The 21,001-nt window shown below is 47.3% G+C and overlaps 2 protein-coding genes across 2 annotated transcripts in view; one reads left to right on the forward strand and one right to left on the reverse strand.

Moving 5' to 3' along the window:
* LOC143986898 (uncharacterized) overlaps window positions 1–21,001 on the forward strand; it is a 1,277,526-nt gene that overhangs the window by 487,204 nt on the left and 769,321 nt on the right. The gene's annotated exons all lie outside the window — the stretch shown is intronic.
* Window positions 1–21,001, reverse strand: part of LOC143989990 (uncharacterized) — a 184,351-nt gene that overhangs the window by 68,216 nt on the left and 95,134 nt on the right. The gene's annotated exons all lie outside the window — the stretch shown is intronic.

The raw sequence follows: 21,001 nt of genomic DNA on the forward strand, positions 1-21,001 counted from the left end.
TGCTATAAGGCAGAAGTGAGAACTAAGTGGCTTGGGGAACAAAACATGGACATTTTGGGTCCATGTTCAGGAAACTCCCCAGACCTTAATCCCATTGAGAATTTGTGGTTAATCCAACAAAAAATCCCCACAAATTCTGACAAACGCCAAGCATTGAATATGCAAGAATGGGGCAGGGGGAGACAGCCATCAGTCAGGATGTGGCTCAGAAGTTGAGTGACAGCATGCCAGGGCAAATTGGAGAGGTCTTGAAAACGAAGGGTCATCTCTTCAAATATTGACTCTTTGCATAAACTTCATGTAATTGTCAATAGAAGTCTTTGACACGTATGGAATACTTGTAGTTATACTTCAGTATCTTATAGTAACATCTGACAAAAACATCTAAAAACACAAGCAGCAGACTTTGTGAAAATTTATATATGTGTCTTTCTCAAACTTTTGACCATGGCTGTACTCCATGGCTGATCTTCATCATGTAAGAAACCGTTCATAAGGAGATCAGAGATCACCAAAGACATGGGTGAAGTGTTGTACCGTGTTGGCCATTAATAGCAGTAGAAAAATAAAAATGTAGTCATTACCTTTCTTTGACCGAGTAAATTTTGTGTGTAAGCTTTCACAAATACAAAGTTCTATTTTGAAGAACAAAAACATTGAATGAAGGTGACAAGCATTTGCCCAACCATTACAAATATCATACATATTTTCTATGATAATTGGCTCCATCTAATGGCCATAATGCTATATAATGCCCTTTTTACCGTTGGAGGTATTACAAGAAATATACCTCATTATGACCACTAGATGGAGCTGATGATCATAGAAAATCACTGCGTTTATTAAATTATGGCCCAAATATATCACAGCTGGGCAAATGCTCTTCACATTTGTTCAACAAATTTTCTATATATAGACCCCTTTAGGCATGGTTTTCATACTGATGCCTGAGTTAATACTAATGGACATATGAGTTCAAAGATAATCTTGATGTTTCCACTCTGCGCAAAATCCAAACTAAACTCTCATAATACAGCATGAAGTGGTCAGGATCATATCAGATACAGCCCCATGTATAGAGTGCAGTGATCAGGAACATGTCATATACAGCCCCGTGTATAGAGTGCAGTGGTCAGAAACATGTCATATACAGCCCTGTGTATAGAATGCGGTGGGCAGGTACATGTCATATACAGCCCCGTGTATAGAGTGCAATGGTCAGGAACATGTCATATACAGCCCTGTTATCATATAAATGTACTCACCGAGGCCAAGATGCCGAGAGGGGTCGCTGTTGCGACTCGGCGCAGACCACCCCTGAAGGTGGCACAGAGGGTGGTTGCGCCAAGAGGCACAAGCTACCAGTAGGACAGTCACTTGCTAGTAGATCAGCAGGTAGCTTGAGCAGAGTTGAAAGGTGATGTCCCGTGGGAAGGTCCAGAAGCAATCGTAGCAAGTCCGTAAGGCAAAGGCAGAATCCAGAAGGCAGGCCAGGGGTCAAACACAGTCCAGATCAGAAAACAGAAAGTACCAGGAACGCTGAGACAGAAGGGTAATCCAAAGACAAGCCAGGGGTCAAAAACAGGTAAGTCCAGATGCAGGCTGAGGGTCAAACACGTTCAGAAAGCGGGAGTCCAAGGTCAAGCCAGAGGTCGGGTCAGGAGAAGATCAGCGAGGTCGATGAGGCAATCCGGGTCACAATGGGTAATACAGATCACAAGAGCAGACGTGGGAATCACAGGAAGCTGAAGACGAAGCAGCAGTGTGTTTGAATGACCTCACTTCCTTTATGGGTCAGCGAGGGGTCACACCCTGTGTGTGTGTGTGCTCGTGTGCTTTAGCACATTCCTATTGTGCACAACTGTGCGCCAGAGCGCTTTACCCCTGCGCATCTTATGACAGTGCCCCCCCCGAGGGGCGGCTTCCGGACGCCTAAGCTAGCCATCAATTCCGTATGTTGCTGATGGAATGTCTTCATTAATCTGGGAGCATGAAGATTCTTGGATGGTTCTGGGAGTTATCTTCTGAAGGATACCCCTTCCATTTTACCAGGTATTGTATTTGCCTACCGACTTTCCTGCATCCTAGTAAAGCTTCCACTTTGAAATTCATCTTCTCCATCAATCTTGATGGGTGGAGGAGGAGGCACTTCTCTTCCAGGAAAAGCACTAGGGACCAATGGCTTCAAAAGGGAGGCATGGAAAACAGGGTGTAGCCTGTACGATCCAGGGAGAGCTAGTTCAAAGGCTACAGGATTTATTACTCTCTTGATTTTGAATGGTCCTATAAATCTGGGACCCAGCTTGCGTGTGAGACAAGGAAGTTTAAGATTAGCGGCAGATAGCCAGACTTCCTCGCCAATTTTAAAGGTAGGGTTCTCCTTCCTTCCCCTATCATGGTATTTCTTGTAATCATCCTAGGCCTTCTGTATGGTCTCCTGGATCCTTTGGAAATTAGATTGGATGGCTGTTATCCGATCTTGGACCGCAGGCACAGTAGATTCTGGGATGGAGTTGGGGAGGAAAGAAGGGTGAAACCCACAGTTGATCCAAAAGGGGGAGTCTGGTTGGTAGTTGTATGAATTGAATTGTTGTAGGCAAATTCTGCATATGGCAACAGGGCTGACCAATCATTTTGAGATCCTGAACAAAAGCAGAGGAGATACTGCTCAAGGGTTTGGTTTGTAGGTTCAGTTTGCCCGTTACTTTAGGGATGATATGCCGATGACAAACAGATCTTGATAGCCAGTGTCTTGCAGAGTTCTCTCCAGAATCTAGAAGTGAACTGAGGACCTCTATCTGACGTGATACTGATGGGAACCCCAGGGAGCCTGACAACCTCCTTAATAAAGAGATTGGCAGTTTCCAGAGCAGAGGGGGTACCGACCATAGGTAGGAAATGGGCCATCTTTGAAAGACGGTCGACTACTACCAGGATTGGGGTGAATCCTTCTAAAGGGCGGTAGCTCCACAATAAAATCCATTGACACGTCTGACCAAGGCCAGTCAGGAATGGGCAAAGGCCTTAACAGGCCCCAGGGCTTGGTCTTGGGACCCTTGTTACGCTGGCACAGTACACAAGAGGCAATGTATGTCTGGGAGTCCTGTCTCCAACCTGGCCACCAGAAGGAATGAGAGATCAGTTCCACTGTTTTCTGTGTCCCAAAGTGGCCGGCCAATTTGTGATCATGACAAGTCCTTAGAACTTGAGTCCTAATCTCAGGGGGAACGAAGACCTTGTTTCGGGCCCAAAACAGATTGTCACGTTTTTCCAAGGTAGATAGGACTGGGTCATTGCAATGGACTGAAGCCGTTTTGATGGCCGTAATTAAGTCAGACTTTGGGAGTAGAAGGAAGTTTTGAGGCGACAAGATCGTACTAGGCTCCGTTACCTGGGAGGACCCAGGGAACATGCGCGGGAGCGCATCCGCTTTGTTGTTCTTGGATCCGGGCCGATACGAGATATGGAACTGAAATCTTGAAAAGAATAGCGTCCAACGGGATTGACGGGGTCTTAAGCGATTGGCAGTCTGCAGATATTCAAGATTCTTGTGATCTGTGAATATTGTGATGGGATAAGTGGCTCCCTCCAAGAGGTATCTCCACTCCTCCAGAACGAACTTGATGGCCAATAGTTCTCGGTCGCCTACGTCATAATTCCTCTCCGGTGGGCTCAGCTTCCGAGATGCGAAAGCCACCGGGTGTAACAAAGCTTTAGGCCCTTGTCGTTGTGAGAGGGTGGCTATTGAAGAGAACCCGGTGATGAATCTGCAATAGAAATTAGCGAAGCCTATAAACCTTTGCATGGCTTTCTTATCCCTTGGAGCAGGCCATTCCAAGATTGCCTTGATCTTTTGGGGGTCCATGGAGATGCCTTCCGTAGAAATGACGAATCCTAAGCCCACATACATACGGTCGGAGATTTTGCCAACCAAATCCGTCGGATTTTGCCCGTCGTATTTAGTCCGATGGATTGTGTCCGAAACTGTTGCATACACACGGTCGGCCAAGTTGGCGAAAAATCCGATCTTTCAGAACGTGATGACGTAATTTCGTTACGATGGGACTACATTCAGGCTAGTAGCCAATAGCATTGATGTAGGAATTTGATCTGAGCATGCGTGGCACTTGGTCCGATGAAAATGCTCTACACATGATCGGATTAGGTCCGTCCGGCCCAGTTGGTCGGGAAATATTTCCAACATGTTGGAAAATTGGGCCGACGGAGATTCGGACGGAATCAGTCCGATGCATACCACACACAGTCGGATTATCTGACGACACGGTCCGATAAGACTCATTCCGACAGATTCTTTGACCGTGTGTACAAGGGCTAAGAATTGAACAGTAGCTATTTCAAATTCACATTTCTCCGCCTTAAGGTACAGCCGATGTTGTCGGAGGATGGTGAGGACTTTCCGCACGTGGACCCTGTGGAGTTCAATAGAAGCAGAGAAAATAAGGATATCATCCAAATATACCACTATAAAATCATCAAGATAGTCTCTGAAGATATCATTTACTATATGCTGAAATGTGGCTGGGGCATTGCACAGGCCAAAGGGCATAACAAGATATTCATAGTGGCCAAATCTCGATCTGAAGGCTGTCTTCCATTCATCCCCAGCACGGATTCTAATGAGATTGTAGGCCCCCCGCAAGTCCAATTTGGAAAATATTTTGGCAGATCGGAAGCACTGGAATAACTCAGGGATGAGTGGAAATGGATAGCGATTTTTGATTGTGACTTTATTAAGTTCCCTGTAGTCTACACATGGCCTAAGGGATCCGTCCTTTTTTCCCCACAAAGAAAATACCCGCCCCTGCAGGCAAAGAAGATGGGCGAATGAACCCCCTTTCAAGATTTTCGTCAATGTAGGCTTTGAGAGCCTTTAGTTCAGTCTCGGATAAGGGGAATATTCATCCAAAAGGGATCTCAGAGCCGGGTAACAGTTCAATGGGGCAGTCATATAGTCGGTGTGATGGTAGACGGTCAGCCTTCTTTTTATCGAGGATGTTATTAAACTCAGAATAGGCCTGAGGAATGTGCTGAAGGTGATTAGTGGTGGGGGCCACGGTCATACAAGGAGCTGGAATGCAATCAAAACAGTACTGCATACAATAGGCGGACGTAAAGGTCACTTCCTTCTTGTTCCAACTGATCTGGGGATCATGAGCCTGCAACCAGGGAAGTCCCAGGATGATAGGGAACATGCGAGATGATATTAGATCAAAGTGCTGGAGTTCTCTATGGCCGGAGTCTGTAACAGTAAGTAGGGGTAGTGTGTCCTGTGTTACTGGACCTGAGTGTGGCAGAGATCCATCTGCTAAATGGACTAGAAGATGTGTTCCTTTATTCTGGCTTGGAATGAGTAGTTGCTGTGCAAGGGAGATGTCCAAAAAGCAACTACATGCCCCAGAGTCAATCACGGCTAGGAGTGGGACCTTCTCTTCTGCCAGCTGTAGGGAAACAGAGAGAGTCACATAAGTTTGAGCAGGACCAATACTCTGGTAGTTCATTATACACCGTGGGGGCAACTTACAGGGTCTCATGGGGCAGCTGCAAATGAAATGTCCAAGCCCCTCACAGTATAAGCACAGATTGGCTTGGCGTCTCCGTTGTTGCTCTCCTGGGGTAAGGCGAGGACGGACCAAACCCAGCTGCATGGGCTCCCCCTCCGAAGCCGAGGGACCTGAAGGGACCGGGATGGGCGGATATGGGACAGTGGCCTTTCGGAAGCATCCAACTAGGCCGAGGGGCCTGGAGGCGTTCGGAGAGGCGCTCGCGCATCCGCCTGTCCAGTTTTGTGGCCAGCTGGATTAATTCCTCCAGGGAGGCAGGAGTCTCTACTCGGGCCAACTCATCCTTTAGGTTCTCGGAGAGCCCTAACCGGTATTGATAATGCAGGGCCGCCTCGTTCCTGCCGGTGTCAGCTGACCACTTGTGAAACTCAGCGGTGCAATCCTCCACCGGTCTCCTCCCCTCTGAGAGGGCATGCAGGGTAGCCTCAGCGTGGCAGTACACTGAGGGTCATCATATAATTGCCCCATGGCCTCAAAGAAGGTGTCCATGGAGTTTAACAAGGGACTTCTCTGTTCCATAAGGCTATGGGCCCAGGCCTGGGGTTCCTCAGCCAAAAGAGAAATAATAAACCCGACCTTGACGATCTCCAAAGAAAAGGTCCTGGGTTACAAGGCCAAGTACAAGGAACATGCATTTTTAAAGGCTCTGAATTTATTTTGGTCGCCTGAAAATCGCACAGGCGTGGGTATTCGTGATTCGGGTACCGCCATCATCATAGCGAGTGGAGGCTGGACTTGAGGTGTGGAGGCACCGCTGGCAGAGGCCTGCGTAGGATTTGTGGGTGCCGGAGCTGTGGCTAGTTGCTGAAGCCTGCTGTCGATCTGTGCATAGCCATCCTGTAGTTTCTGTACTGCTTCTGTGAGTGCCGAGACTTGCTGGCACAGGACTTCTAATGGAGAACCCGCTTTGTTGGCCTCTGTCATGGCTGGTTCGTACTATCATATAAATGTACTCACTGAGGCCAAGATCGGTCACTGTTGCGACTCGGCGCAGACCACCCCTGAAGGTGGCACAGAGGGTGGTTGCACCAAGAGGCACAAGCTACCAGTAGGACAGTCACTTGCTAGTAGATCAGCAGGTAGCTTGAGCAGAGCTGAAAGGTGATGTCCCCATGGGAAGGTCCAGAAGCAATGGTAGCAAGTCCATAAGGCAAAGGAAGAATCCAGAAGGCAGGCCAGGGGTCAAACACAGTCCAGATCAGAAAACAACAAGTACCAGGAACGCTGAGACAGAAGGGTAATCCAAAGACAAGCCAGAGGTTGAAAACCGGAGATAGCAGGTAAGTCCAGATGCAGGCTGAGGGTCAAACACGTTCAGAAAGCAGGAGTCCAAGGTCAAACCAGAGGTCGGGTCAGGAGAAGATCAGCAAGGTCGATGAGGCAATTCGGGTCACAACGGGTAATACAGATCACAAGAGCAGACGTGGGAATCACAGGAAGCTGAAGACGAACCAGCAGTGTGTTTGGATGACCTCACTTCCTTTATAGGTCAGCGAGGGGTCACACCCTGTGTGTGTGTGTGTGCTCGTGTGCTTTAGCACATTCCGATTGTGCACAACTGTGCGCATCTTATGACACCTGTTTTATAGAATGCGGTGGTCAGGAATGTGTCATATACAGCCCTGTGTATAGAGTGCGGTGGTCAGGAACGTGTCATATACAGCCCTGTGTATAGAGTGCAGTGGTCAGGAACGTGTCATATACAGCCCTGTGTATAGAAAGCGGTGGTCAGGAACGTGTCATATACAGCCCTGTGTATAGAATGCGGTGGTCATGAACGTGTCATATACAGCCCTGTGTATAGAAAGCGGTGGTCAGGAACGTGTCATATACAGCCCTGTGTATAGAAAGCAGTGGTCAGGAACGTGTCATATACAGCCCTGTGTATAGAATGCGGTGGTCATGAACGTGTCATATACAGCCCTGTGTATAGAATGCAGTGGTCAGGAACGTGTCATATACAGCCCTGTGTATAGAAAGCGGTGGTCAGGAACGTGTCATATACAGTCCTGTGTATAGAGTGCGGCGGTCAGGAACATGTCATATATAGCCCTGTGTATAGAGTGTGGTGGTCAGAAACATGTCCTCTACAGTCCTGTAGTCGCGCTCTCTCTAAAAATGTTAAAAGTGCAAGTGCTCAAAGTACATAGACCAGTGTCAGCACACACAATATTTATATAAATATAAAATATGTGTAACATTCACAAGATATCTAATGGTGTCCAGATCATATATTCCAAAAATCAGAAATCAAATATCAGAAAAACACAAAATTGTGCATGTGAATCTTCCAATTCTTGGCAGACAGCAAAGGAGTAGATCTTCCACCAACATCACCAGCCACACATCCTACTCACCAGAATCCGATGACACCCATTACAGGTAGCCATAAGCTCTTGTGGATAATGCCAATGGGAAAACTCACAGCCAGTGCTTCAATCCGGACGGATGTGTCATCGGGATCCCAATAAACCTATTCAGGTACTCATGAATGCTTGTAAGAAATCCTTGATGTGGAAAAAATCATATCATAGCATTGATCCAAGTTGGTGTCAAGGATTAAAAGAAGAAAAGGGCTTACATGGTGAAGTATGTTGAAATTTAATCAAAAATGTAAGTAAAAACAAGTAAAATCTTCATAACGGCTTAAAACTGGCATGTGTTGGAAACACCGTTGGCGTTCAAGCTGCGTTGAAAACGGCGGAAGTGACGTATCACGCTCAAGCCACCCTGTGGCATTATCCACAAGCGCTTATGACTACCTGTAATGGGTGTCATCGGATTCTAGTGAGTAGGATTTGCTGTTTGCCAAGAATTGGAAGATTCACATGCACAATTTTGTATAATATATACAGCCCAGCATACGGAGTGCAGTGATCAGGAGTATATCTTATACAGCCCAGGGTACAGAGTGCAGCGGTCAGGAGTATATCATATACAGCCAGCATACATAGTGCAGTGGTCAGGAGTATAATATATCCAGTCCAGGGTACAGAGTGTAGTGTTCAGGAGTAAATCATATGTGGTGCAGTAGTCAGGTAAAGTAACGGTCAGGAACATGTCATATACAGCCTTTGTAAGAAATACTGAATGCAAGTATACAGAGACAGCAGGGATGACAAGATTGGTGGGCTGTGCTTAAGAAAGCTAGAATCTGACCGAATATGATTATGTAGTTTATCACTGCACACAACACCCACAGACCATAAACAAAGCAAAAGTGATAAATACATATGACAGTGAAGTAAATGTAACACCCTGGGGTTTAGTTGGTGAGCTCCTCACAAATTTACTTACCAAGAGTAGTTATCATGGTTGGTCGATAGAGATCTATTGATTTCTCCCTAAGTTTGGCCTTGTTGCACTTCTCTCTTCTACCACTAGGTGGCTGGCAACTTGGTGGTACTAGATTTTACTATTTTTGACACTTTCTTTTTTGAAATGGTAGAGGTACAATGTACCCCTTACCAATTCACATGGGGGGGGGCTGGGATCTGGGGGTCCCCTTGTTAAAGGGGACTTCCAGATTCCGATAATCCCCCGGCCCACATACCCCCAAAACCACCGGGCAAGGGTTGTGGGGATGAGGCCCTTGTCCCCATCAACATGGGGGCAGGGTGCTTTGGGGGGCTACTCCAAAGCACCCTCCCCATGTTGAGAGCATGTGCCCTAGTATGATTCAGGAGGGGGGAGTGCTCTCTCGTTCCCCCTTTTCCTGCGGCCTGCCAGGTTCCGTGCTCGCATAAGGGTCTGGAATGGATTTTGGGGGGACCCCTATGCCATTTTTCTAAATTTGGCACAGGGTTCCCCTTAATTTAAATACCAGACCTGAAGGGCCTGGTATGGAATTTGGGGGGACCCCCACGCAATTTTTTAAAATTTTTGGTTCGGGGTTCCCCTTAACCACTTCCGGACCGATGCACGACAATGTACGTCGGCAGAATGGCACGGGCAGGCAAATTGGCGTACAGGTACGTCCATTTATATTTGCCGCCCTGCCATCACTGCGCTCGACCGGGCGGGACCCCCGTGAGTCCGGTCACGGGTCCCGCGGACTCGATCGCTGCGGGGATACCTGCGATCGTCTCATGGGGAGGCTGAACGGGGAGATGCCGATGTAAACAGCATCTCCCCGTTCTGCCTAGCAACAAGTGACACTGATCTCTGCTCCATGTGATTGGAGCAGAGATCAGTGTTCACTAACACACAGCCACGCCCCCCACAGTTAGTAACACGCCCCTAGAACACACTTAACCCTTACACTGCCACCCCCCGGTTAACCCCTTCACTGCCGGTGTCATTTACACAGGAATCAGTGCATTTGTATAGCACTGATTGCTGTATAAATGACAATGGTCCCAAAAATGTCCGATGTGTCCGCCATAATGTCGCAGTCACAATAAAAATCGCTGATCGCCGCCATTACTAGTAAAAAAAAAATATTAATAAGAATGCCATAAAACTATACCCTATTTTGTAAATGCTATAAATTTTGTGCAAACCAATCAATAATCGCTTATGTTGATTTTTTTTTTTTTTTACCAAAAATATGTAGAAGAATACATATCGGCCTAAACTGAGGAAAAAAACATTTTTTTTATATATTTTTGGGGGATATTTATTATAGCAAAATACTAAAAATAATGTTTTTTTTTTTTTCAAAATTGTCGCTCTATTTTTGTTTATAGCGCAAAAAATAAAAACCGCAGAGGTGATCAAATACCACCAAAAGAAAGCTCTATTTGTGGGAAAAAAGGACGTCAATATTGTTTGGGAGCCAAATCGCATGACCGCGCAATTGTCAGTTAAAGCGAAGCAGTCTCGAATCGCAAAAAGTGCTCTGGTCTTAAGCCAGAAAAATGGTCCGGTCTGAAAGTGGTTAATATTCATACCAGACCCAAAGGGCCTGGTAATGGACTGGGGGGGGGGGGGAACCCATGGCATTTTTTTCAATGAGTTTTATCTATATTGCCGAGGCCCGACAATTCATTACAGCCGCGATCAGTTTTAAATTACTTTTTTTCCTTTAGAAATGTCATTTTGTGCAGGGACTGTTCTAAACACGGGAAAACTGCGCCATTTTACAGGCATACTATAGACACCCCCCAGGCACGATATTTAAAGGAATATTTCATTTTTGTTTCACTTTAGCATTATTAAAATCACTGCTCCTGAAAAAACATACGTTTCTAAAACTTTTTTGATACATGTCCCCTGCCTTTTTATGACAATAACTAGCATATAAGCCTTTAAAATTAGCACTTTTGATTTTTCATGTGCGTGTCCCATAGACTTTAATGGTGTTCATGTGTTCTTTCAAATTTTTTGCCTGTTCGCATGTTCTGGTGCGAACCGGACCAGCAGGGGTGTTCGGCTCATCCTTACCCGGCGGGGGTGTTCGGCTCATCCTTACCCGACATCAGTGTCTGAAGACTTTCTCAATAACCTAAGGCCATAGTCCTTCAACCTGCAGTATACCCCACTGACAGGGTCTGGAAACTGGCTGGGTGTCCCACCGGTTAGATCCATATAATATGTGCTCAATGCTACGTCCCAATGCTGGGATCCCATTGGCCATCCGCATGTTTAGCACTAGAGTCTTAAACCTGTACAAGTACCCTGACACCAAGGTGTCCAATTGTAACTTGGCATTCCATGTCTTAGTTACTAGTTTGGTTGCTAGAAACTGCTTTGCATTTTAGCACTCACCCAGGTCTTTCCAAGGCAATATTTACCCATCCCAGCTGCCCTAACACACCAGGAGTTGTAGGGACCATGCCTGGGTCAGGGAGTGTTCATATGGAAATTTACCCTTCCCCAGAGGATCTCTACTACCGAAGCTGTTATAACAAGTGTCGTTATGGAATTCAGAGTGGGTGTCTGCACCACTAGGCTTTGGCACAATAGAACCAAATGGCTACAAAAGGATCTCAGGCAAGACAGCTGTAGGAATCAGCGGGGTAGCCCATGCCAGAAGTGCTAAAAACATTATCGGGATTTTTTTATATGCAATTATAAATAATATGGATTCTTAATGAGATATGCAGAGTGAACTTCTGATGAACTTAGTATCACAAGTCAAAATGAAAGGTCCTTGGAGAGCTGATTTTTCCAAAGACATAAACTGAAACTGACAGGAAGGTCTGATTGGGTGGACCTTGTCTTCTATAGTCCAACTGCTTATATTATGAGACAATGGAGATGGCACCTTCTGAATGAAAATTCAATTCTCCAAGTCATTCTAAGTTCCTAGGTTGAATTTTTTTGTGACTGAGGCAGATCACATGAAACCCGACACACAGGCGTTTATTGTGGAGCCTTGGGGTACAGACAGTAGGGGAACTAGTCCACAGAACAGAAGACACAGCAATGAAGAATGATTCTCTTTGGGTGGGCCCCAAAGCACCCTCCCCATGTTGAGGGAATGTAGCCTGGTACGGTTCAGGAGGGGGGCACTCTCTCACCCCCCCTTTTCCTGCAGCCTGCCAGGTTGCGCGCTCGGATAAGGGTCTGGTATGGATTCTAGGGGGAGCCCCACACCATTTTTTTTAATTTTGGCAAGGGGTCCCCCTTAAAATCCATTCCAGACCTGAAGGGCCTGGTAAGGATTTTGGGGGGACCCCACGCATTTTTTTTTTTTTTTTTTAAATTTTGGCGCAGGGTTTCCCATAGCCTCCCTAGCGGTAATCCCGAGTCTGGCTCGGGTTGGGAATTTACTAGCAGGAGTGGTAACCCCGAGCCAGACTCGGGATCGCATCGCTGGATACAGGGAGGACACAGTGAGACTTACTTACCTTGTCCCCTGGATCCAGCGATGTCCCCCGCGCTGTGTGATCGAGCTGTCCTCCGCTTGATTCAGTGCCGAATGCCGCCGAGCTACGGCGCACGGGAGCGGAAAACGGCGGCAAATTCAAAAAAGTAAAAGTACACAAAACACACACAGCACTGTAATCTTACAGATTACAGTGCTGTATTACAAAATTACACACCCCCTTTGTCCCTAGTGGTCTGTGCAGTGCCCTGCATGCACTATATATATTATAAATACAGTTTTTTCTGCCTGGAATTTGGAGATTGTCCATAGCAACCAAAAAGTGTCTCTTTTTCAGTGTTTTAGGATTTGATTACATTATTGAATAATTTTTATTATTCTTTATTATATTATAAACTTTATCATACCCGGGATGTCTGCTAGACTCTGGTTTGAAGAGATTTAAGAGTGTTATTCCTAAGAATTACAGGACTACAATATAAAAACGCCAGATTTCCATGCAAAATAATTGTACCGCTTTCAGCACCTAATTCCAGACTGAATCATACCGCCAGGGAGGTTAATATCCATACCAGACCTGAAGGGCCTGGTATGGATTTTGGGGAGACCCCCACACTATTTTTTATTTTGGTGCGGGGTTCCCCTTAATATTCATACCAGTTTTTTTAAATGATTTTATGTATATTGCCAGGACCAGACAATTCATTACAGCCACGAGCAGTTTTAAATGACTTTTTTTCCTTTAGAAATTTCAATTAGCTGTGGTTTTGTTCTAAACATGGGAAAAATGCACTAATTTACAGGCATACTAAGGACACCCCCCAGGCACGATATCTAAAGGAATATTACATTTTTATTGTTTCACTTTAAGCATTATTAAAATCACTGCTCCTGGAATTTTTAATTTTTTTTTGCATTGATACATGTCCCCTGGGGCAGGACCCAGGTCCCCAAACACTTTATACAATAACTTGCATATAAGCCTTTAAAATTAGCACTTTCGAATTTTCATGTTCGTGTTCCATAGACTTTAATAGTGTTTGCGTGAATTTTTTGCCTGGGGGGGGTGTTCGGCTCATCCCTATCCAAAATTATTATTGGCCAGAATTAAGTTTGGCCCTCCACAACAGTCCCAGATTCTCATGTAGTCTCTTGGGAAAATGAATTGCCCAACCCTGCTCTAAACATTAGATCTCCCCCTGGCTTCAGCCTGGTTATTACAATGCTAGGAGGACTATTCATTTAGCTGCTACATACTTCCCATCCCCATATGACCTCTGGTAGATTTTACCCCTTCATGACCAGACCATTTTTTACTATGCGCCACAGCCCTATTTTAACGTGTAATTGTGCGGTCATGCAACACTGTACCCAAATAAAATTTTATATATTTTTTTCCACATAAATAGAGCTTTCTTTTGGTGTTTTTTTCTCACCACTGTTTTTTTTTTTTTTTCATTTATTTCTACATAAATTAAAGAAGAGTGAAAGTTTTGCAAAAAAATAAATAAAATAGGACAGCTATACAATCTACAAACTACTGTATGTCAGGACAGTACAAATAAGTATTTACTAAGAGACATGACAAATTTTTGAAAGTTGTAATTCTTTGTCACAATTCTTTTGAAAAATTTAATAAATAATTAAGTTTTTTTTTGCATACTGTCACCAGTGCAGTACAGAGTCCTTATATAACGGGTGTGGTGGTGATCAAGGACACTAGCTGGTAACGGTATATTAACCACTTAAAAACTGGAAGGATTTACTCCCTTTTTTTGAGATGCGGCACTGCATCGCTTCAACTGACAATTGTACACGTTGTACCCAAACAAATTGTACCCAAACATTGATGTCCTTTTTTTTCCCCCCACAAATAGAGCTTCCTTTTGGTGGTATTTGATCACATCTGCTGTTTTTATTTTTTTTTGCGCTATAAACAAAAATAGACAATTTAGAAAAAAAAAAACAATATTTTTCTTTTTGCTATAATAAATATCCAAAAAAATAATAATTTCTTTATCAGTTTAGGCCAATATGTATTCCACATATTTTTGGTAAAAAAAAAAAAAAAAATCACGATAAGCGTATATTGCTTGATTTGCCCAAAAGGGCCTACAAAATAGGGAATAGATTTATGGCATTTGGCAATGGTGGCAATCAGCATTTTTTAGCGGGACTGCGACATTGCAGCAGACAGATTAGACACTTTTTTGGGACCAGTGACATTTATACAGTGATCAGAGCTATAAAAATGCACTGATTACTGTATAAATTACACTGGCAGTGAAGGGATTAACACTAGGGGGCGATCAGGGGTTAAATGTGTTCCCTGGGAGGTGTTTCTAACTGTGGGCGGAAGGAGACTCACTGGGAGTACAGAGAGATTGCTGTTTATGATCAATAGGGAACAGACGATCACTCTGTACTCCCCTGACAGAACGGAGATCTGTTTGCTTACATTGACAGATCCCCATTCTTGGTCTCTGTGGAGCGATCGTGGGTTGGCCGGCGGACATCGACGCAGGCGATCTATTGCACGAAGCGACGTACAGCTATGGTGATTCACGCAATAGAGCCGACCTGCTGCAGAATAACCACGGCGGCTAGTCAGTAAGTGGTTAAAAAAAAAAAGAAATTTTTGGATTCTATTTTTTTAACATATTTTTATTTTTTTAACGACTTTTTTTACTTTACATTCATAAAAGCTTGCTTACTTTTGGGATGCTGTGATTGGCTACAGCTAATCACATGGGACAGAGTGCCAGCTACCATGTAATAGCTGTGAGACAATCACAACAGTAAGCAAGCTGGTCGTGAATGAAAACCACTCATGACAATTTGCTGATATAATATCATGTGATCACTATGACTGGTGGTCAGTGGGGTCGCTTTTGGGGCTATAGCCCTAAATCTGTGGCCCATAGCCCAGAGTCTCTGCAGGGGTCTCCAAGGGGAGGGGAGGCTCTCTGAGGACCCTGATGTAAGTGGGGGGCTCTCTTGGGAACCTAATGCAAGGAGGAGGCTCTCTGGGGACCCTGATTTAAGGGGGAGGCTCTCTGGGGACCCTGATTTTAAGGGGGAGGCTCTCTGGGGACCCTGATTTTAAGGGGGAGGCTCTCTGGGGACCCTGATTTTAAGGGGGAGGCTCTCTGGAGACACCAATTTAAGGGGGAGGCTCTCTGGGGACCCTAATGTAAGGGGGCTCTCTGATTTAAGGAGGAGACTCTCTGGGGACCCTGATGTAAATGGGAGGGCTCTCTGGGGATATATACACACACACGCATATTACTGTATATACATGTGTATGCCCGCCCAAGCGTATGACTTTTTTTACTACGGTACCGTGGGCTCTAGCCCCAGATCTTTTATAGCCCTAGAAATGCCCCTGCTGGTGGTCACAGTGACTGGGTACCGAGCACCATAATCAGAGGTCCACTGAACACAGCGATCATGGGGGAGCGCTAATGCGCATGTGCTAGGTCATGTACAGAAATGTCATCTAGCCTGGCTGTACCACCTGTCCTCAATAGATGTACAGTGAGCAGGTGACAAGCGGTTAAATAAATATTTCTCTTATATTCACCGACCAACACAGCTCCTCCCTGTAACTAAATGGGTTTGGTTAGCCTGCCACTAGGAGAACTAGGCAAAATTGTAACACAATACACAGAACTTTTAGTACCACCCCAGGGGGCAGACCCTGTGCTAACCAACCCTCCCTGCTGTCCCAGCAGCCTCAGTTTTATTTTGCCTAGTGAAGGAGAATGACCTAGGAACCCTATGGGCCCTTTGGTCCATTTTTTGATGCAAGTTTGATGTTTTTTGCGCAAGATGAAAGATCCTGGGATCTTCTATCAACTGCCGGCTGGGTGACAGGCTGGTTAAGTTATCTTTGTAGTCCCCCCAGTCCGGCCATCGAGCGTGTGCAGGCCGCAGCTAAGGCTCGGCAGGCCACGACATACCTCAGCTCCAGAGGTGGTCGGTGAGCTTCAATGCTCTGGGGTATACATATGACCGGGCTACTGCTGTCTGGATCACAGAATACCAGGCCAACAGCTACCCTGTAACTGCGCAGGAGTAGGTCTGTGTTTGGAATGTCTCTCAGCTCTTCAGGACTGGTAAGTCCGGCTCTCCCTGCTTCGGTGGGGTGAGTGGCTGGGCATTCCCCGGGAATTCGATTCGGGGGCCACCTCACCTCCTTCTCTCCCACGTCCCTATCTCCCCTCCTCCCGGGGAGCGGCTGCATGTGCTGCGGGCGGTGTGTGTGTGGGGTTCACTGGGTCTCTCACCTGTAGGGGGCTCTGTGTGGCTGGCAATGGTCCTGGTCCCGGTCTAGGGGGTCCCAATAAGGTGTCTGTGGAGGTGTTCTTGCTGGTTGCAGGCAGCTCTGTTTCTGTGATTTTTCCTGTCACCGCATTGCGCTGTCCGGCGACCATTTTGACTGTGGGAAAAGCAGGTTCCCCTTGTGAGCCTCAGCAGTCATTTTCCATAGAATTTTCCTATTAGTTGCATTGGCAGCCATTTTTTTGTAGCCCGAGCGTTCTTTTTCACCGCAGTTCTCTTGTGACAGCCTTACATGTGCTCTCACATGCTGTTTCCTGTGTCCACTGTGTATACAGGATGCTGGATGGCTCTTTCCCAAATGCTGGTGCAAGCTCTGCAGATCGTTTCACCGCTATTTTCTACAGCTGCTGCCGACACAGCTTCTTCACTCTGCAACTGGGTAACCTCCTGGGGACTACAGGCATGGCTAGTAACAGTCACAGAACGCCCCAGGGTGGTGAGTCTGGCACTAGGTACCCCCCCCACGCAGCGGCAGCAGGAGGGTGGGACCTTCACTGTCCTAAGTCCCCTTTTAGCTGGCAGAGAGGGTAGGGTCAGCATGGCTTCAGAAACTGGTGTTTCTTCCCCCAAAATCCAGGCTATTGCAACCGGGTCACCTGCGGATAGCACTGTGCCCATGGACACCCTAACGGCGTTCCTTAATTCTTTTGTTGCAAAGATAGAGGTGGTGCGTGGAAAGAAATGTGCGCATAAAAGGCCCCTGCCCCCCGTCCTCTGGGGAGAGCTCTGATGCAGAATCGGCCCCTGTTGCGGCTGGTGACCCCTGCTCTGACCTATCAGACGAGGCTGACCAGGACCATTCGGGCAGCGAGGATGATTCCCCGTCCGGGGGTGAAAAGGCGCTGGTTGGAGCACTTATCACAGCTGTGCATGATACCCTGAAGATCCAGGAGCCAGCGGATACCTCTGCTGATGTATCAGTCCCTTTTGGGTCCCGCAAGCCAGCGCGTTCACCTAAGGTGTTCCTGTATTTGACCTATTTTGACAAGTTCATCTACAGGGAATGGGGTCGGCTGCAAAGGACCTTCTCGGTCCCCAAAAACATGGCGGTGCGTTACCCCTTTGAGGAAAGCCTTCTCAAGAAATAGTCGGCTCCTCCGGCCGTGGACCCCCCAGTATCCAGGTTAAATAAAGTAACCACGATCCCGATTGAGGGGACTCCTGCATTCAAGGATCCCACGGACAGGAAGTCCGAGGCACTGGCTCATTCCTTGTTTGTGGTTGTGGGGTCAGCCGTGCGACCTGTACTGGCATCCGCACTGGTGTCGTGGACACTGACTGAGTGGGCAAAACTTTTGCACTGTGAATTTGGAGAGCAAAATGCCTCCCCTGTCTGCGTGGAACTAGCAGACCAACTAGTGCAAGGCCTTAAGTACGTTTTGTGATGCGGCCCTGGATACTCTCCCTCTGTTATCCAGGGCTTCAGTGTTGGCTGTGGTGCTGAGGCGCCTGATTTGGCTAAAATGCTGGTCTGCTGACCAGGCATCCAAGAAAGCCCTGACGGATCTTCCCTTCCTTGGTGACTGGCTCTTTGGAGCCTCGTTGGATGACATTATTAAAAATGCCACTGGTGGTAAGGGTACCCTACTCCCACAGGCCAGGAAGGCTAAGGAGCCACGCCGCAGGCAAGGGACCTCCTTTTCCGCTCACAATCTGCTTTTTCGTGCGCCCGGTGCTTCAGCAAAACGCCCCCAGCCCGACAGGACGCCCACGGACGGTCAGAAGCATCCATGGAACCGCAAGCCTAACAAGCCTGCAAACAAAAGTGCTACCGCATGAAGGTTTGCCCCCACCCACATATTGGGTGGGGGGGGGTCATCTTCGGGAGTTTGCAGCCCGGTGGACCTCCCGGTTATCCGATTAATGGGTCTGCGACCTGATTTCCACAGACTACAAGATACAGTTTCTCTCTTGGCCACAAAACAGATTTTTCCACTCCAGTATACCCGCTTCGCCAGGAGGCCATGTTAGGGGCATTGAGGGACTTGCTGAATCAGGGGGTGATTGTACCAGTTCCGTAATCGGAGTGCTTCCAGTGGTTCTATTCAAATCTGTTTGTGGTTCCCAAGAAGGAAGGGGTACGTCCGATCTTGGACTTAAAAGCCCTCAATCACTTTGTAAAAGTGCAGAGGTTTCGTATGGAATCAGATCGCTCAGTAGTCGCTGCACTCCATCAAGGGGACTCCCTGGCCTCCTTGGACATGCAGGATGCGTACCTGCACATACCCATATGCCTTCGGCATCAGAAATTTCTGCGTTTGGCAGTCGGGGAAGCCCACTACCAATTTGTGGCTCTCCCTTTTGGCCTGGCATCAGCCCCCCGAGTCTTTACCAAAGTACTGGCTCCGGTATTGGCGTTGCTGCGACAACGCGGGATCATGATCGTGGATTACCTAGATGATCTCCTCCTGAGGGCATCTTCTGCCTCAGAATTAGAGGAGGATATGGCGATCACCATGCAGACCCTGCGGGAATTTGGGTGGCTGTTGAACCTAAAGAAGTCAGTGGTTGTACCGACGCAGCGTCTGGAGTACCTGGGTTTACTATTGGACTCCAGGGAAGTGAGGGTCTTTCTCCCCTCAGACAAATTGCAGACTCTCAGATCTGCAGTCAAACTACTGATGAACCGCAAGTGGTCGTCGCTCCGCTTTTGCATGCGAGTACTGGGGCTCATGGTGGCTTCCTTCGAAGCAGTACCTTATGCCCAGCTCCACACCAGAGTCCTGCAGAAGGAAATTTTGACAAAATGGGACATATTTCCATTGTCCTTGGATCGGCAGATCCAGGTGAGCCAGCCAGTCATGGACTCCCTGATCTGGTGGTTGAGGTCCCCGGTGATTCAGTCCGGAAAATCGTACCTTCCTCTGAAATGGACGGTGATCACTATGGACGCCAGTCTGTCTGGCAGGGGTGGAGTGATGGGGATTCAGTCGGCTCAAGGCCTCTGGTCGACGGAGGAATCCAAGTTGCCGATCAATCTCCTCGAATTGAGAGTGATCAGGCTGTGTCTCCACACTTGGTATTCCGGTGGGCAGAGCGACACGTTCCAGCCCTGTCAGCCATTTACATCCCGGGGGTGGAAAATTGGCAGGCGGACTATCTGAGTCGACCCGGGAGAATGGGCATTGCACCCGGAGATATTCAGGCTGTTGTGCCTGAAATGGGGCCCAGGACAAGAGATCCGTGGGCAGACGCATCAGACGTGCTGGTGGCTCCATGGGATCAGTATCAGCTGATCTACGCATTTCCTTCGCTAAAACTGCTGCCACGTCTGCTGCGCAGAGTGGAAGCCGAGAGGATTCCAGTAATCCTGGTGGCCCCAGATTGGCCTCAGCGGCCCTGGTGCGTCTGTTGGCGGACGCTCCCTGGCGACTGCCACTGTGAGAGGACCTCCTATCTCAAGGTCCAATCTTTCACCCTGCTTTACCATCGCTGGCTTTGACAGCATGGCTGTTGAGGAACCGGGGTCTGTCGGACTCGGTGATCCCGACTATGTTGAAGGCGCGGAAATCTTCTTCACGGAAGATATACCATCATACCTGGAAGGCCTATATCTCCATGTGTGAGGAGAAGGGGTGGCATCCGCGCTTCTTTTCTATTTCCAGAACACTGCTGTTTCTTCAGCAAGGTGTGGACCAGAAGTTGGGGTTGAGCACCATTAAGGGACAAAATTTAAGCTCTGGCTGTCTTTTTTCAGCGACCCCTGGTGTCTCATTCATTAGTGAGCACCTTTGTTCAGGGGGTACGACACGTTGTCCCTCCAGTGCATCCACCGTTGCCTCCGTGGGATTTGAACCTGGTGTTGTCGGTGCTTCAAAAGCTTGAGAATATCAGGGAGATTCCCTTGTTGACCCTTTCACAGAAAGTGGCTTTCCTAGTGACCATAACATCGGCCAGGAGTGTTTCAGAATTGGTGGCCTTGTCCTGCAAGTCGCCTTATCTGGTCATCTATAGGGATACCATCGTTGTGTCCTAAGCCGAAGCACCCCAAAGAGGTGGCCCTTCACGCTCTCTACGTGGTTAGGGCTCTAAAAGTATATTTGTCTGCCACAGCTCCCTTTTCGGAAGTCAGACTTGCTGTTTGTTTCGGAGACTTGTCTGAAGAAGGGTATGGCAGCCTCATCTGCCACCATTTCTAGGTGGATCAGACAGATTGTAGTACAAGCCTAAGCCTTGAAGGGGCAGGTGCCCCCCTTTCCGGTCACGGCCCACTCTACAAGGGCAATCGGAACATCTTGGGCTTTCCGGCACCAATCGTTGGTCGCTCAGGTGTGTAAGGCGGCGACCTGGTCGTCTGTCCATA

The sequence above is a fragment of the Lithobates pipiens genome, unplaced genomic scaffold (genome assembly GCF_037356315.1).
Source record: "Lithobates pipiens isolate NorthernLeopardFrog02 unplaced genomic scaffold, aLitPip1_a1.2 Scaffold_18, whole genome shotgun sequence".
NCBI classification, from domain to species: Eukaryota; Metazoa; Chordata; class Amphibia; order Anura; family Ranidae; genus Lithobates; species Lithobates pipiens.